Raw genomic sequence first — 16826 nt, 5'->3', positions numbered from 1 at the left:
GCTCAGGTATGTCTAATTTGGGGGTGCTCTCATCTCTGTATACTCTGTCCAGTATCATTCCTATAGTTGTGTCGACTGGGACGTTGGTAAATAGGGATTCGACGTCCATGGAAGCAATGATTCCATCGGGCTGAGTAGATTTGATTAATTCTAGGAAATCTGCTGATGATTGTAGACTATACTTACTTGGAGTGTATGGAGTTAGGAGTTCATTGAGTCTTTTTGCCAGGTGATAGGTTGGAGTTGGTATTTGGCTGATTATAGGGCGTAGTGGGTTACCTGGTTTGTGTGTCTTAACATTGCCATAGGCATATCCTAAGCCATAGTCGCCTTGAAGTTTATTGAAATGGACACTACCTTTCTTTGCGTTGATTGCTGTAATTGTTTTGTTTACTTTCCGCTTAAGGTCTTCCACAGGGTTCCTCGTGATTCGTTGAAATTTGGTGTCATCACTAAGGGTGTCGCTAATTTTGTTCATGTATTCTTGGGTAGGAATCAATACATATGCTGCTGTCTTGTCGGCTTTTCTTATTGTTACGTCTTTCATATATTTTAGTTGTTTTGCTGCTTCTTTGAGTCGTGGGGTTAAGATTGTAGATGAATATGTTCCTTGTTTTTTCCCCGCTTCTGCAAGTAGTTCAGCCTGAAGTGTGTCAGTGGTGATGACTTTTTTGTTGTCTTCTAGCTTATGGATATCGTCCAGAAGAATTTCGATTTCCAGACGTTTTTGATGCATCTTTGGTTTAGATATGAATTGACAATTTAGACCAAGATTTAAGAGGTCTCGTTGGTCCTGGGTAAGATCATAAGAAGTCAGGTTAATGTAGCCATCTTTAGGACGAGGGATCTTTAACTGCCCACCGTTTAAGGCTGTTAACTTACGGAGTGTCTTTGTTTCTACACGAGTTTTATGTTGTTGTTTCAGGTTAAATAGTTCACTGTTGATGGTTTGCTTGAGTTGGATAGGGATGTCGTACTGGGTCCATTTGTTTAACAGATGCTAAGCTTGCTCTGTAAGGATTTGGAGGGCTTTCTTCTTCTTGTTTAGTTGATGCTGTATGAGCTCTTGCCTATACCTATAGATAAACTTTGTATTGCGGACTGCTGGGTCATGTGGGTTTATATTGGTGAATATTGGCAGCAGGTTTTCTTTTAAACATGTCTTATTGAATATGACCGCATATTCTGTATTTACTATCTTCTGATTTAGGGCTTCTATCCCTCTAACTATTTTCTTAGCATCAGGGAAGTGGTTCAAATAGCTTCGGCTATCACTTCCTTATGTCCGGTCGTGATGGTCAAGCGGATTAAGGCGTCCTGTAGATACCAATTGCATTTCTCCTGGTAGTATGGGTTCGAGTCACTTCTGGGGTGAGAGTTTTCAGTCGCATATAGTCCTGGCGACCATTCAGGCTTGTTCGCATTGGGTGTTCCTCACGTATGCCCCAAAGAATGAGGTGATTTTATAAAATGCTATGCCCAAGATTACCATCCGAGTGCCGGCGGGGAAGTGGTTCAAATAGCTTCGGCTATCACTTCCTTATGTTCCGTCATGATGGTCAAGTGGATTAACGCGTCCTGTATATGCCAGTTGTGTTGCTCCTGGCAGTATGGGTTCGAGTCACTTCTGGGGTGTGAGTTTTCAGTCGTATATAGTCCTGGGGACCATTCAGGCTTGTTCGCATATATATATATATATATATATATATATATATATATATATATATATATATATATATATATATATATATATATATATATATATATGTATATATAATATTTATGCATATGCGTTTTCTGTTGCATGTATGCCTGGGGACTATTTAGGCTTCTTCGCATTTGTGTTCCTCACGTGTGCCCCAAAGAATGAGGTGATTTGATAAAATACTATGCCCAAGATTACCAATCAGAGTGCCGGCGGGCTGATGGGGAGATAGCCTCGTCTACCATCAGGGAATAGTGTTCCTGCCACTCCTGATGTAAAGTTAATCAGTTTTGACGTTTGTTCCTTGTTTACAAAGGTACCGGTTGATGATATTCTTGATTATCTTGCTCGTGAACTAATGAATCATGTTTTACCTTTGCTGATATTATTGTCAATCTTGTTAAGTTGTGCATTAAAGAATGTAAATTTCCCTTTAATAATGAGTATTATTTACAGACTTTTGGAATGACATTGGGGAATCTTTTATCGCCATTGCTTTCAAACTTGTTCACGGAATTTTTCGAAAAGAAATTTGTTTAAAAAATTACCCCTGGAATCATTCCATGGTTTAGATACGTTGATGATATTTCGTGTATATGGCCTTCAGATGTAAACACAGACGAATTTGTAGCCAAACTTTATGATCAAGTCACCTCTATAAAATTTACTTTTGAGACTGATATTGATAAATGTTTGCCATTCCTAGATGTACTTATTCTTAGGGAAAATTTTTCACTAAAGTTTACTGTCTATAGAAAACCTACAAATAATTTATCGTATGTTCATTATTTTTCAGAGTATAGATACAATGTGAAAAAATAATTTTTTTCATTGTATCTAAGAGCTCTTCGAATTGTGAGTCGAGAATTCTTTGATGAAGAGTTTAAGAATATTGATTCGATTGGTCTCAACCTTTGTTACCCACTGAGTTTTTTGGAAGTTTGCCGTAGCAAAGTACGTCGTACATATTATAATAATATATGCAGAGAAAAAATTCCCCCAAAGAATGTGTTATGTTTACCATATTTCTCTGGGTTTGAAAATATTGTCAATACCTTGAAACTTTTTGTTATACATGTATTGTTTAGTTACGAAAATACTGTTGGTAATCTATTAGTTAGAAATAGCCCTCGTAGTGATAATTGTGTCATTTATAAAATACCTTGTAAAGACTGTAATAAGTTCTATGTTGGGCAAACATCTAAAGATTTAAAATGTAGAATTTCGCAACATAAATAATCTGTAAGACATGGCTAATTGTCTAATGCTTTGTTTGTTCATCTGTCAGAAGATGCTCACCAAACTGATTGGGAGACGGCTTCTTTAATAACGAATTGTAAAAGTACTTGTAACAGAAACATAATTGAATCTGCTTTGATACAGATTACAAAATAGAGTAATTTGAACATTAGCAGTGGTATATAACTTATATCTATTTTTAATAGATCAATTAAAGGGCGATTTGAGTAGGATCATTGGAACACATTTATCTCACTAATTCATTGTCAATATTTACTATCTTACGCTATTATTATCCATTTTTAGGCCTGTTGGTGGGTATGAATTGGAGCTCCATCGTATGGGCCAATAGGCCTTCTGCAGTTCTTGTGCGGCTCATATTTCTGTCCACCTTATCCCCATTCATTTATTATTGTACCTCACCTCACTCCTCCATTCTCTCCTACCTATATATATGTCCAATACTTGACCTTTAAAACCACTCCTTCTGAAGATGTATTAATATACGAAAGTACTTAAGGAAATTCCTATTTCAATTTTCCTCCGTGGTGTGACACTGTCATATACACATACATATATATATGCGAACAAGCCTGAATGGTCCCCAGGACTATATGCAACTGACAACTCACACCCCAGAAGTGACTCGAACCCATACTGCCACGAGCAACGCAACTGGTATGTACAGGACGCCTTAATCCTCTTGACCATCACGACCGAACATAAGGAAGTAATAGCCGAGGCTATTTGAACCACTACCCCGCCGGCACTCGGATGGTAATCTTGGGCATATTGATCTTGGGCACAGTGAAGACTTTACCTCCTGTTGATTGTGTTTTGGCACTTGTATATTATGATACAAAGAAGATGTTGCTGATCAAATACACTCTCATATATGCTGATTTTACCATGATATATGATATATATATATATATATATATATATATATATATATATATATATATATATATATATATATATTAAATATGACCAAAAAAGTAAGATTAATAATTCTAACACGAATTTTCTCAATATTTCTTATGTTTCTTTTCACTGTCGATGGTAATTGAAAAATCAATTCATCAAAATTCATTTTTATTTCTAGTCTGATGCGACACTTTGTGAATGCGTTTCGTAATAACTTATTACATTTTCAAAGACTTTAATTTACACACACACAACTATAACCTGCAAATACTAAACAAGTTCTACTATGCTATAATTTAAACGGCTTTCATTTTATATACCTGCGTTTGAGTGAGGTGATATGTTACAACAGTTTTGGATGAGGTGAAAACGAACTTTCAACATAAGACAGAACACGAAACAATGGGTATAATATTGGGTAAGTTAATGGGAAGAATGGAAGTAACTGCAGAGGGCCTATTGGCCCATATTCCTTGATGCTTCTATATTGGTGCGGAATCTTGAAGTGGGTAGAATATAGTTGTGCATTGTGCATTATCTGGCTGATGATTGGCCGAAGTGGGTTTCCACTTTGGTTCGAAGTGGGTTTGGAAACCCACTTTGGCCAGTCATCAGCCAGATACCCACACCCACGTACAGACTGGCAAAGCGACTCAAAGGCTTGCTGACTCCTTATGTCCCTTGCGCCTTCAGCCTGAAGTCTCCAAAGGAATTTGCTGACTTACTGCGGGGAACAAGGGCCACAGGGATAAGAGCCTTGTTGGACGTAGAATCACTGTTTAACAACGTACCTGTGGATGAAACAATCAGGATGATAGCGGACAGAGTGTATCGTGATCCGGCCTGTACTCCTCTTGACATACCAGAAAACATTCTAAGGAAACTACTACAAGCTTGTACTAAAGAGGCACCCTTCATGAGCCCGGATGGGCACATGTATAAGCAAGTAGATGGGGTCGCCATGGGTTCTCCCCTAAGTGTCCTGTTTGCGAACTTCTACATGGGTACCATCGAACAAAAGGTCTTAGTCGACATGAACTTGAAACCGGCCATATACTGCAGGTATGTTGACGACATTTTTACACAGGTACCTGATGTTAGACATCTGCAGGAGCTGAAGAAGGCATTTGACCGGAATTCTGTGTTGCGTTTCATTTACGAGATAGAGAAGGATGGGAAGCTGCCCTTTCTAGATGTAACAGTCATGGAAAGGAGCGGAGGTTTCCACACTGCAGTCTACAGTATGGAAACAAACATAGGAATGTGCCTTAATGCCAACAGTGACTGCCCAGACAGGTACAAGAGGAGTGTTGTTAACGCTTTTGTCGACCATGCTCTCAGCCACAGCTCAGGATGGAAGCAAGTCGATGAAGAACTCTGTAGGGTAAGGCAGGTCCTAGTCAACAACGGCTTCTCCAATGGTTTCGTCGAAGACATCATAAGAAGGAAAGTGAAACGCCATGCAACCTCTGAAGAGACAACTAACACAACACCTATACCCCCTATTAGACTATTTTACAGGAACTTCTTTTCCACAACTCATAAAACGGAAGAAAGGGTCCTGAAAGATATTGTTAATAGGAACGTTATCCCTACAGACAAAAACCAGAAGATACAATTGACGATTTACTATAAAACAAAAAAACGGCCAACCTACTCATGAGAAACTCTACAGACACAAAACAGAACGCTTTAAAAGAGACCAATGTCGTCTATGCCTTCAGATGCCCACTTGGGGACTGTAAGCCTCAAAGAACTCAGTATATAGGCAAGACAACAACATCTCTTTCCAGGCGATTAACGATGCATAAGCAACAGGGCTCCACTAAGGAACATATAATCTCTTCCCACAACCAGACCATCACCAGAGAAGTCTTAACAAAAAACACTGAAATCATCGATAGATACAGCGATAGCAGGCGGCTTGATATTTGCGAGGCACTACACATCAAGAAGTCAACACCAGCAATCAACAACCAATTAATGCACAACTTTATTCTACCCACTTCAAGACTTCGCACCAATATAGAAGCATCAAGGAATATGGGCCAATAGGTCCTCTGCAGTTACTTCCATTCTTCCCTTTAACTTACCCAATATTATACCCATTGTTTCGTGTTCTGTATTATGTTGAAAGTTCGTTTTCACCTCATCCAAAACTGTTGTAACATATCACCTCACTCAAACGCAGGTATATAAAATGAAAGCCGTTTAAATTATAGCATAGTAGAACTTGTTTAGTGTTTGCAGGTTATAGTTGTGTGTGTGTAAACTAAAGTCTTAGAAAATGTAATATGTTATTATGAAACGCATTCAAAGTGTCGCGTCAGATTAGAAATAAAAATGAATTTTGGAGAATTGATTTTTCAATTACCATCGACAGTGAAAAGAAACATAAGAAATATTGAGAAAATTCGTGTTAGAATTATTAATCTTACTTTTTCGGTCATATTTAATAATATATGTTTACAAGAAAGGCTGCTACCAAATTATACTAACATATATATATATATATATATATATATATATATATATATATATATATATATATATATATATATATATATATATATATATATATATATATATATATATTTATATATGCAACAATGATCACAAAAACACTGATCCAAGTATGCAGAATAACCACATATGAAAAATAGAAAATGCTTAACGCGTTTTCGGCTAAATCGCCTTCATCAGAGCAAAGTAGAAACTACTTTGATTCTACTTTGCTCTGATGAAGGCGATTTAGCCGAAAACGCGTTAAGCATTTTCTATTTTTTATATGTGGTTATTCTGCATATATATATATAAATATATATATATATATATATATATATATATATATATATATATATATATATATATATACATATATATATATATATATATATATATATATATATATATATATATATATATATATATATATATATATATATATATCATGGTGAAATCAACATATATGAGAGTGTATATGATCAGCAACAACTTCGTATCATAATATACAAGCACCAACACACAGTCAACAGGAGGTAAAGTCTTCACTATAACGTGTTGATTAGTTAACAAAGTTTATTCAGTAAACGGAAGACTAAAACACTGCGAGTGTGTTGAGGTCATACAAATCTAATATGATCAGAAGGATATGTGGTTAGTCCTACTGGCAGTCACATGTGCTCCCTGAGGAACAGCCTCGTTTGTCACTAGAATGACCAATCAAACCACCAGTTCTACAAACTTTACCTGTACCTCAAACCCCACCTGTTTTCTAAACCTCACTTGTATCTCATACCCCACCTGTTCTTCAGACCTCACCTGTACATCATACCCCACCTGTTCTTCAAACATCACCTGTGCCTGGAACCCCACCTGTACTTCAAATCACTCCTGTACTATAAAACCAACATGTACTTCCCTTTAACAACATGAAAGTGGAAGATCCAGACAATTTCTTTATGCCGGATATTCAAACCCCTGTAAATATAACTGATATCAACACGAGCGCACTAAATTTTGAAAGAGAAATTGAAAACATGCCCATGCACTCAGCCCCAGGTCCAGACTCATGGAATTCAATTTTTTTTAAAGAAATGCGAAGTGCCAGTAGCACAGGCACTCAGTATAGTGTGGAGGAAGAGCTTGGACACGGGGGAGATACCAGATGCACTTAAAGTTGCAGACAGCCCCTCTACACAAGGGAAGGAGCAAAGCATTGGCAAAGAATTATAGACCAGTTGCACTAACATCGCACATCATAAAAGTATTTGAGAGAGTGATTAGGAGTCAGGTCACCAATTTCATGGAGACCAATGACCTTCACAACCCAGGCCAACATGGATTTCGAGCGGGAAGATCGTGCCTCTCACAGCTACTTGAGCACTAGAAGAAAAACAGAATGCTGATGTGATATACACGGACTTCGCAAAGGCTTTCGATAAATATGACCATGGCGTGATAGCACACAAAATGAAGTCAATGGGAATAACCGGATAAGTAGGACGCTGGATACTCAGTTTTCTGTCAAACAGGACTCAGCGAGTAACGGTCAACCATATAAAATCTACATGCAGGCGATGAGTCACAGTAACGTGGCTGAAGTATGTTGACCAGACCACACACTAGAAATTGAAGGGACGACGACGTTTCGGTCCGTCCTGGACCATTCTCAATTCGATTGTCAATCGACTTGATTGATTGTCAATCGATTGACAATCGACTTGAGAATGGTCCAGGACGGACCGAAACGTCGTCGTCCCTTCAATTTCTAGTGTGTGGTCTGGTCAACATATAAAATCTAGTCCAAGTGCAGTGAAAAGCTCTGTACCTCAAGGTACAGTCCTTGCACCGCTGCTTTTCCTTATTCTCATATCAGATATAGACAAAAATACAAGTCACAGCTTCGTATCATCCTCTGCAGATGACACAAAAATCAGTATGAAAATTATCTCGGCTGAAGACACTGAAAAACTTCAAGCTGATATTAATAAAGTTTTCGACTGGGCATCAGAAAATAACATGATGTTTAACAGTGATAAATTCCAGGTACTCAGGTACGGTAAAAATGAGGACCTTAAACATAATACAGAGTACAAAACACAATCAAATGTACCCATAGTAGGAAAACAGCATGTAAAGGATTTGGGAATAATAATGTCTGACGACCTAACGTTTAAGGAGCATAACCAAGCAAATATTGCGACAGCCAGAAAAAATTATAGGATGGATTACGAGAACTTCCAAATCCAGGGATCCCATCACAATGGTTGTACTCTTCAAGTCACTTGTGTTGTCCCGTCTTGAGTACTGCTCAGTACTCACTTCCCCCTTCAGAGCAGGAGAGATTGCTGAAATACAGGGAATACAGAGAGCATATGCGGCACGCATAGACGCAATAAAGCACTTAAATTATTGGGATCGTCTCAAAGCCCTCCAAATGTACTCAATAGAAAGAAGACGAGAGAGATATCAAATAATATACACCTGGAAGATACTGGAGGGCCAAGTACCAAATCTACACAGTAAAATAACAACGTACTGGAGTAAACGATATGAAAGAAAATGCAGAATAGAACCAGTGAAGAGCAGAGGTGCCATAGGCACAATCAGAGAACACTGTATAAACATCAGAGGTCCGCGGTTGTTCAACGTCCTCCCAGCAAGCATAAGAAATATTGCCGGAACAACCGTGGACATCTTCAAGAGGAAACTAGATTTATTCCTCCAAGGAGTACCGGACCAACCGGGCTGTGGTGGGTATGTGGGCCTGCGGGCCGCTCCAAGCAACAGCCTAGTGAACCAAACTCTCCCAAGTCAAGCCTGGCCTCGGGCCGGGCTTGGGGAGTAGAAGAACTCCCAGAACCCCATCAACCAGGTACTACAAACCCCCATCTCTACTTCATACCCCAGCTGTACCTCAAACCCCACCAAATAATATACATATGGAAAATACGGTTGGGCCAGGTCCCAAATCTACACAGTAAAAGTACAACATACTGGAGTGAACGATATGGAAGGAAAAACAAAATAGAACCAGTGAAGAGCTTAGTTGCCATAGGCACAATCAGAGAACACTGTTTAAACATCAGAGGTCCGCAGTTGTTCAACATCCTCCCAGCGAGTATAAGAAATATTGCTGGAACAACCGTGGACAACTTCAAGAGAAAAGTAGATAGTTTTCTTCAAGGAGTGCTGGTCTAACCGGGCTGTGTTGGATATGTGGGCCTGCGGGCCGCTCTAAGCAACAACCTGTTGGACCAAACTCTCACAAGTCAAGCCTGGCCTCGGGCCGGGCTTGAGTAGTATAATAATAGCTCTTGCAACCCGATCAAGCAGTGGGCGCCACTGTGAACAACACAGTGGACACCACAGCGGACATGACAGCGGTTGTAACGTATCGTTAAATGGAGGAAAATGAGATTACGAATGAATGAAGGAGCTCATGGGGTGAGGGAGGTAGAGAGGTGAAAGGGAGGTGTGAGGAAGAGTGGTCAGGAGAAAGGGAAAGGTTAGAACGAGAGAGAAAATGAGATCAAGGAGGGAAGTAGAAGAGTAGGAGTGCTAGAATGTAGGAAGTAAGCTAGAATAGTAGAAAGTAGAAGGACGTCGACCCCGGTGTGGGGTCGAAGGCGTCGACCAGGACCCAACAGCGGAGATGAGGAGCGTTACCTCAGACATAGTATGCGGCTGGGAGATAACGTATCCGGTTGCCAAGAGTTAATTGCTCAAAAATCTTGTCTAGACGCCGTGATGATCGGCGGCATCCACTGAAACATGACCCAAAATCATCAGTGAGTCAGAACAGTTATGAGCATCTTATATGATAGTGAATATTATACTGATCTGACCGGACCCAGCTGCATTAGTGTCACATGTTCACTCCTCTTCATTTACAATATGTAGTATACAATCAATAATATCTCTCCATAGAAAATAAATTTATAACATAAATCACGAGTCACAGTATGTATGGACTGCCACCATCCATTCAAGTTAGGCATTTATAAGACAAGGTATGGAACTTGTCTGTACAACAATATTATCTGATGTTATCATATGCCCGCTGTACGAATATCACTCATATAACCAAGAATCATTAACTTAAAATCTTAAGGTAGTAACTTCAGTGTACTCTCCACTCTAGCTGTCAAAATCCTAGCTTTAAGGATCAGAATTGAAGACAATTTACAAAAATAAGTTAATCAAATCTATATTTATTATTCTGGGTATCATAATTCTACCAAATCATTTGATGTTAAATGTCAACTTAAATACACAAATTTGAGTCGCCACACGAAAAATTGAGATCACTATGGCTGACTACCCCTGAAAATCACAAAACACCTAAGTTGGAAAACACAAAATACGTCACCTTACAAGTTAGGTGATACCACCAAGGTATCTGAGACTAAGTTTGATAGAGAGGGAAGGGGGCCTACGGCTGACAGACAGTCCCCACCCGTCCTGGGACAGGCCAAGGCTGCGGGAACCTCTCGACAAGCGATCCATCTATCGCTGCCTTGCTCAGTGTCTCAAATGTACAGTTCCACGGTTATATATGGTGGGACCGGGAGCTAAACTCCTTCATCCAGGAGATAGCCTTTGGCTATCCACATACCCCACCTAGACAGCGGCTTGTTTGATGGAAAGACACAGCCAACCGGCTGCAATTATCAGCTTAGCAGAAAGAAAGGTCACTTCACACGACCTGACCTGAAGGCAACCTGTTACAGTTAACACCTGAAAGGCGTGACTCTAGAATAATTATGGGGAGACTGTCTGTCGCCTCCAATATCATGCGTGACTGACTCTCGTTGTATATGAAATAATCCACAGTGTTGCACCATAGTGGGGGCCACAATGGACACCACAGTGGACACCACCCTAGGGGGCTACAGTGGGCACCACAGAGGGCAGTACTTCACATCCCCCCCATACCCCCTCCATACCCCCCCCCACATATCCTCAAGACAAAGGCGCCGGATTACCCCACCTGGGGAAAGCATTTTCAAGGAGCTTAACTCAGGTGATCGCGAGACAACCCGGATGGTTGATGCACGTGACCTGACCTCCCTTCCTTGGTCTAAAGCATTCATAACACATGATGGCATCTTGATGATTCACTGATTCACTATGACTAGTGGATCATCGTCCTAATCAATCGACTCATCATCACACAACGGCCATTGTGCGGTTACTCACCTCGGCTCAACCAGAGCCATCATCAAACACGTAACTATATATTGATCATCCAGGAAGTACTCAATCTTGGTCCAATTCACTCATGCATTCTTGCAATCTATATTATCCACATCTGACACTCAAGCCAGCTCTGACACCCCCTCCCTCCCCCCCTCACATGGTCAAAGATATAAATGCACAAAGAAGTAAAGTCGTGGAAGCCACCTCCATCCAGAACAGGGGCACTAAATGTTTGAAACTCTAGAATAAAGCACAAAACGTACAAGAAAGTCAAGTGGTTGTTGAATATAGATCTCGACTCCCCCCTGTCACTATTAAGTCAAAACCGTCCTTAATCACCATCATAACAACCACCCCCATCCCCTTGCCACCACACTCATTAACTACCACCATCACCACTGTGGAAGACAATCCACCACTCTATAAACAGTGGAAAACGGCCATCATGTTTACAACTGCAACTACGCCCCCACAAATTCATCCATTTGCGTGTCTAACTGCAGGTTACGAAGGCCAGACTGTTATCGACTGGGATCCAACACCGGGGTCGAAGGCGTCTACCCAAACCCAACACCGGGGTCGAAGGGGTCGACTTGAACCCAACACCAGGGTCGAAGGCGTCGACTTGAACCCAACACCAGGGGTCGAAGGCGTCGACTTGAACCCAACACCGGGGTCGAAGGCGTCTACTCAAACCCAACACCGGGGTCGAAGGCGTCGACTCAAACCCAACACTGGGGTCGAATGCGTCGACCAGGACCTAACACCGGGGCGAAGAGCGTCACCTCAGACATAGAATGCGTCTGGGGGATACCGGATCCGATTATCAGGAGTTAATTGCACAAAAATTTTGTCTAGACGCCGTGATGATCGGAGGCATCCACAGAAACACGAACCCAAAATCGTCAACGAGTTAAAACAGCTATGAACATCTTATATGATAAGTTAGTGAACATTATACTGATCTGACTGAACCCAGATACCTTACTGCCACTTGTTCATTTATTTTCAATTACGATATGTAGGTTATCTTGAGATGATTTCGGGGCTTTTTAGTGTCCCCGCGGCCCGGTTCTCGACCAGGCCTCCACCCCCAGGAAGCAGCCCGTGACAGCTGACTAACACCCAGGTACCTATTTTACTGCTACGTAACAGGGGCATAGAGTGAAAGAAACTCTGCCCATTGTTTCTCGTCGGCGCCCGGGATCGAACCCGGGACCACAGGATCACAAGTTCAGTGTGCTGTCCGCTCGGCCGCCCGGCTCCCACCTCAAGTATATGTAGTATATAATTAAGTAGTATAGTATGTAGTATACAATTAAGAATCTCTCCCCGTAGAAAACAATTTTATATAATAAATCACAGTTTGTTTGAGATGAAGAGTTTGAGTTGACATAAGACATCCCCAATAAATGCATGGAGCATAAGCCATAATAAGGAAGCTGAAATTCACACCTCAACCCACACGTGTGAAATGAAGTGACTGGAGTTAATATATATATATATATATATATATATATATATATATATATATATATATATATATATATATAAATATATATATATATATATATATATATATATATATATATATCGTACCTAGTAGCCAGAACGCACTTCTCAGCCTACTATGCAAGGCCCGATTTGCCTAATAAGCCAAGTTTTCCGGAATTATTATATTCTCTATTTTTTTCTTATGAAATGATAGAGCTACCCATTTCATTATGTATAAGGTCAATTTTTTTTTATTGGAGTTAAAATTAACGTAGATATATGGCCGAACCTAACCAACCCTACCTAACCTAACCTAACCTATCTTTATAGGTTAGGTTAGGTTAGGAAGCCGAAAAAGTTAGGTTAGGTAGTCGAAAAAACATTAATTCATGAAAACTTGGCTTATTAGGCAAATCGGGCCTTGCATAGTAGGCTGAGAAGTGCGTTCTGGCTACTAGGTACGACATATATATATATATATATATATATATATATATATATATATATATATATATATATATATATATATATATATATATATATTAGTATATTTTGGTAGCAGTCTTTCCTGTAGACATATTTTATTAAATATGACCGAAAAAGTAAGATTAATAATTCTAACACGAATTTTCTCAATCTTTCGTACATTATGCTTCACTGTTGGAGGTAAATCAAAAATCACTTCTCCAAAATTCATTTTTATTTCTAGTCTGACGCGACACGGGCGCGTTTCGTAAAACTTATTACATTTTCAAAGACTTCACAAATACACAACTGATTAGAACTTGCGTTTCCCTGATTTTATATCTACATTTGAGTGAGGTGGGAAGGGTGATGTGGCATTACATTTGAGTAAGGTGGGAAGGATGATGTGGCATTAGAGGATATTAATAGGGTATTAAAAGTATCAACACAAGACAGAACACGAAACAATGGATATTGAATAGAAGTGTTTGTAGAAAGCCTATTGGTCCATATTTCTTGATGCTTCTATATTGGAGCGGAGTCTTGAGGTGGGTAGAATATAGTTGTGCAATAATTGGCTGTTGATTGCTGGTGTTGACTTCTTGATGTGTAGTGCCTCGCAAACGTCGAGCCGCCTGCTATCGCTGTATCTATCGATGATTTCTGTGTTGTTTACTAGGATTTCTCTGGCGATGGTTTGGTTATGGGAAGAGATTATATGTTCCTTAATGGAGCCCTGTTGTTTATGCATCGTTAAACGCCTAGAAAGAGATGTTGTTGTCTTGCCTATATACTGGGTTTTTTGGAGCTTACAGTCCCCAAGTGGGCATTTGAAGGCATAGACGACGTTAGTCTCTTTTAAAGCGTTCTGTTTCGTGTCTGGAGAGTTTCTCATGAGTAGGCTGGCCGTTTTTCTGGTTTTATAGTAAATCGTCAGTTGTATCCTCTGATTTTTGTCTGTAGGGATAACGTTTCTATTAACAATATCTTTCAGGACCCTTTCCTCTGTTTTATGAGCTGTGGAAAAGAAGTTCCTGTAAAATAGTCTAATAGGGGGTATAGGTGTTGTGTTAGTTGTCTCTTCGGAGGTTGCATGGCTTTTCACTTTCCTTCTTATGATGTCTTCGATGAAACCATTGGAGAAGCCGTTATTGACTAGAACCTGCCTTACCCTACAGAGTTCTTCGTCGACTTGCTTCCATTCTGAGCTGTGGCTGAGAGCACGGTCGACGTATGCGTTAACAACACTCCTCTTGTACCTGTCAGGGCAGTCGCTGTTGGCATTTAGGCACATTCCTATGTTTGTTTCCTTTGTGTAGACTGCAGTGTGGAAACCTCCGCCCTTTTCCATGACTGTTACATCTAGAAAAGGCAGCTTCCCATCCTTTTCCGTCTCGTAAGTGAAACGCAGCACGGAACTCTGCTCAAATGCCTCCTTCAGCTCCTGCAGATGTCTGACATCAGGTACCTGTGTAAAAATGTCGTCAACATACCTGCAGTATATGGCCGGTTTCAAGTTCATGTCGACTAAGACTTTTTGCTCGATGGTACCCATGTAGAAGTTTGCAAACAGGACACCTAGGGGAGAACCCATAGCGACCCCATCTACTTGCTTATACATGTGCCCATCCGGGCTCAAGAAGGGTGCCTCTTTAGTACAAGCTTGGAGTAGTTTCCTCAGAATACTTTCTGGCATGTCAAGAGGAGTACAGGCTGGATCACGATACACTCTGTCGGCTATCATTCCGATTGTCTCGTCCACAGGTACGTTGGTAAACAGCGATTCTACGTCCAACGAGGCTCTTATCCCTGTGGCCCGTGCGCCCCGCAGTAAGTCCACAAATTCCTTTGGAGACTTCAGGCTGAAGGCGCAAGGAACATAAGGAGTCAGCAGGCCGTTGAGTCGCTTTGCCAATCTGTACGTGGGTGTGGGTATCTGGCTAATGATTGGCCGAAGTGGGTTTCCAGGCTTGTGCGTCTTGACATTTCCATACGCATATCCAGGTTTATATTCCCCAATGATCTTTGGCAGGTGGAGTCCGGATTTCTTGGCGTTCACAGTTTCGATCAGTTTGTTGACCTTTGCTTTTAATTCGGCTGTAGTGTCCTTCGTTACCCTTTGGAACTTAGTTTGGTCAGAGAGTATGATGTTCATTTTCGCCAGATATTCGTCTTTTTTAAGAATGACATATATTGGCGACTTGTCACCTCTCCTGACAACTATCTCCTTGTTCTCACGAAGGCTTTTAGCTGCCGCTCTAAGCTCGGGGGACAGTATGGTGCTTCTGTAGTTGCCTCGATTCTTTCCTCCTTCTGCAATAAGTTCTGCTTGTAAGGTATCTTTGGTAGTGACCTTCTTTTGTGTCTCGAGGTCGAATATGTCGTCCAACAGAATTTCCAACTCCACTTTCCGGGCCATTTCACTCGGTCTGGACATAACATGACAGTTTATGCCCAGATTTAGGAGAGTGACTTGGTCCTCAGTGAGGTTAATTCCTGCAAGGTTCAGGAAGCCATCTCTTGGTCGTGGAATTGCCATAGGTCCTCCATATAATGTTGTTAGTTTCTTGATAATCCTTGTTTCAGTGCTGAGGTGATGTTGGTCTGTGAGGATGTCGAGGTGTTGTTCAATGCGGGTACGGATACTATGGTCGATGTTGCTATTTCTCCACTCGTTTGTAGCATGAAGTAGTTGCGTTTTTTTGTCTTTGATTTCATTCTCTGCCTTGTATATCTGATCACGAATCAGATCCTGGCGATATTTTATCGTGAAGGCTTGATTCCTTGCTGCTGGGTCGTGCACTTTAACATTAGTATATTTTGGTAGCAGTCTTTCCTGTAGACATATTTTATTAAATATGACCGAAAAAGTAAGATTAATAATTCTAACACGAATTTTCTCAATCTTTCGTACATTATGCTTCACTGTTGGAGGTAAATCAAAAATCACTTCTCCAAAATTCATTTTTATTTCTAGTCTGACGCGACACGGGCGCGTTTCGTAAAACTTATTACATTTTCAAAGACTTCACAAATACACAACTGATTAGAACTTGCGTTTCCCTGATTTTATATCTACATTTGAGTGAGGTGGGAAGGGTGATGTGGCATTACATTTGAGTAAGGTGGGAAGGATGATGTGGCATTAGAGGATATTAATAGGGTATTAAAAGTATCAACACAAGACAGAACACGAAACAATGGATATTGAATAGAAGTGTTTGTAGAAAGCCTATTGGTCCATATTTCTTGATGCTTCTATATTGGAGCGGAGTCTTGAGGTGGGTAGAAT

The sequence above is a fragment of the Procambarus clarkii genome, chromosome 8 (assembly GCF_040958095.1).
Source record: "Procambarus clarkii isolate CNS0578487 chromosome 8, FALCON_Pclarkii_2.0, whole genome shotgun sequence".
NCBI classification, from domain to species: Eukaryota; Metazoa; Arthropoda; class Malacostraca; order Decapoda; family Cambaridae; genus Procambarus; species Procambarus clarkii.
Note: the sequence above shows the minus strand (reverse complement) of the source record.